The sequence below is a fragment of the Propithecus coquereli genome, unplaced genomic scaffold (genome assembly GCF_000956105.1).
Source record: "Propithecus coquereli isolate 6110/MARCELLA unplaced genomic scaffold, Pcoq_1.0 Scaffold863, whole genome shotgun sequence".
Classification (NCBI taxonomy): domain Eukaryota; kingdom Metazoa; phylum Chordata; class Mammalia; order Primates; family Indriidae; genus Propithecus; species Propithecus coquereli.
This window is the reverse complement of record NW_012154874.1, coordinates 56321-59602: the sequence shown is the minus strand read 5'-3', so window position 1 is coordinate 59602 and position 3282 is coordinate 56321.

The following is a 3282-nucleotide window of genomic DNA, read 5'->3' as shown; positions in this document are numbered from 1 at the left end:
TGAACATTCCCACATTTTTAAAAAGGTGAATGCTTTGTACCAGGAATCATCTTTGGTAATAAGAATATAAAGATATTGCAGGAAAACTATCATTTATAGGCAGGCACTGTGCTTTATGTGCTTTAAACATAATTCTCTCTCTCTATCTCTCTTTCACACACACACACACACACACACACACACACACACACAAATACGAAAAGGCAGGTATTATTTTCTCCTTTTTATAAATGTAGCAACTAAGATTCAGGCTAAATAATAACCTTAAATCACAAAAATCTAGGAAACAGAGTAGATATTCTTCTAGATAAATACCAATCCTTTCTGATTTCAACCCCAATACTATATTGTTTTAATAAGATGTAATATCTTTTCTCAAAGAGTTCATAGTCTAGTGCATTTGGCAGGCTTTTGGGCCCTGAGCACCTATGACTGTTGTTTCTATACTTAGAGAATTTTCCTCCTATGAGTCTACATTTTCCCAAGACAGAAGGGAGAAATTCATTTTCCAAACCTTCCTTGCATATGACTTACACTCCTTCAATCAGTTACACATGCGTAAGACTTCGATTGGGAAGGGAATGGAATAAAGAAACATGCACCACATGGGTTCCATTCTATTAAGGGCAATAGTAGAGCCATCCAGCCTTCAGAAGCAGCAGGGGTGGAGGTTCTAGAAGTGGCGTTCAGTGCCCAGGAGCAGGGACCACATTCCGAGGCCTGTGACTGCTCGTGCCGCAGTGCACTCTCCCCTGAAGTCATCTTGGACATTGATCCTAACCTCTAAACTTGATTCTCTGACTCTCCCCCAAATTCTCTGAGAATTCTAATAACTGTTAGTAAATTCTTTTTTGGGGGGATTAACAAGTTATATTTAGTTCTGTTGCTGTCAACAGATTTATTTCCTTTACAGTGACTTAAATGCAATAGATATTTCATAAATTTGGTTTGTTGGTTGACAAATGATAAAATGATTGAATAGAAAAAATTAATAGGAGATAAACTTTCTAGGCCCTTCAACATCCTAGTTACCCTCTGGCTTTTCAATGTACCTCAATTTATCAATATCCTTCCAAACATGTCATCAGGAACTAAAAACAATGCTGAAATGTGGCCTGATCAGTACCGAAGAGTCTAGGATGATCATCTCCCTTGATTCAAGCTGTATATCTCTCTTCATGCAGTCTGGAAAGACATAAGCACTCTTAGTAGCTACATCACATGATTAATAAAAGGAACCTAAGAACTTATGGGATTTGGTGGTCAAAATTCAATATAAGCCTAAATATGTGAGGTGGTTACTAGAAGAGCCAATGTAGTTTTGGATGGCATCAATAATAGTTAAGAGAAGGTAGAACCTACCAAAAGTGGAATGGACTGAGTTCCAAACTTGCAAGTTCCTGGTCATGGAGGAACAAGGACTGCGTGGCCTCCGGCCAAGGATGCCTGAAAAGGGATTTCTGCTTTGAATAAGAGGATGTGCAATATGACAAAATCCATGTTCAGTGATTTTATCTTTCAGGTCAACACAGATTCACAGCCTATGAATTACCCAAATGTGGGGTTTACAAATGTCAGCCGTGGAGGTTCTTGAGGCCAAGAGACTTATACCTCAAGGACCTCGATTATGCATTAGAGAAATATTCAGATGAAGTTCATTTCTATAAGGCAATTTAAACCCTTAATCTCAACTGAAATTGGTAAAATTTCAAAATCCAACTAGAAGGAAATTGCTATGAAATGTACCCCATTCATCAGACATTTATTGGTTAAAAAGTGGGGGAGGGTTTTGTGCCTTTCTGGTGTTATCACTGGGTTGAGGGAGCCAACAATAAATAAAAACATGAAAAATACTCGAGTAAGTCATAATGTATTTTAGAAGCTTTGGGGGGAAAAAACAGTAGAAGAAGATAAAAGGGATCCAGAAGGAAGGAGTGGGGTCAGTTTGCAATTTTAAATAAGTCGGTCAGAGCAGTTTTCATGGAAAAGGTGATTTTGAGCACACTGAAGGGAACTGAGGAAGCCAACCATGTGGCTGTTTGGGGAAAGAGGTTTCCTGGCAGAGAGAAGAGCTAAAAGAACAGAGGCCTGAGACAAAAGCGGGCCTAGAGTATTCCAGGGGTAGCCAGGAGGCCAGTGTGCCTGGAGCCCAGGAAGCAGGGAGAGGGAACTAGGAAAGGAGGTCAGAGAAAAGTCAGATCATGATCATGTAGAGCCTTTCAAATCATCATAAGGACTTTAGTCCTGGAGAAGTGACAGGGTAAAGCAGGAGACCCATTCAGGGGCTGTTGCTACAATTCAGGTAAGCGATGATGGTGGTTCTGTCCAAGCTGGAAGCAATATCAGTGGTGAGAGGTGGTAAGATTATGAATATATGTTAAAGGTAAAGCCAACAGGACTTTCCTGACAGATTGAACAGAGTGTGTTAAAGAAAAAGAACAAAGGGTAAATCCAAGACTTTAGGCCTGAAAAACTGGAAAGATGAAGTTGCCAACAGATGGGTGGAGCAGATTTGAGGAAGAGGGTGGGGAGGTCATTTGGGGCCTTGTGACATTTGCCATCCAGGTGGAGGTGCTGAGTAGACAGTAGAACGTACTGGTTTGGAGATCTAGGAAAGGTCTAGGCTGCAGATAGAGATTGGAGTGTGGGCAGCATCTGGGTGCATATAGTGTCATGATATTGGATGAGGAAGGAATATAAATTTGGGAAAAGGAGGATCAAGGGAGGAACCCTGGATCACTCTGAGCATAAAGGCTTGGAGAGAAGAGAAAGAATCAGCAAAATATACCAAAAATGAGCAGGAATGAGGTAGGAGAAAATTAAGCAAGTGTAGTGTCATTAGTGTTTTGAAGACTTTAGAAAACTACTAAAACACCTCATCCATATTGTTCCTCATTAAGAAAAATAAACAGGCCAGGCCCAGTGGCTCACACCTGTAATCCTAGCACTTCGAGAGGCTGAGGCAGGAGGATCGCTTGAGCCAGGAGTTTGAGGTTGCTGTGAGCTATGATGACCCCCACTGCACTCTGGCCCAGGCAACAGAGTGAAACTCTGTTTCAAAAAAAAGAAAGAAAGAAAGAAAGAAAATCATATTATAGCTCTTGTCAGGAAAAAGGAAAAGAAGAAAGGGAGAGAGGGGAGGGACTGTAATTAAAAGAGACAATGGAAGAAAGAGAGGGAAAAGGAGAAAAGAAGAAAGTATAGCATAGTAACATTTTGGGCACAAATATTTTAAATCATATAAAAAATTTTTAAGCATCAGACTTAATCCTACTCTAAAAC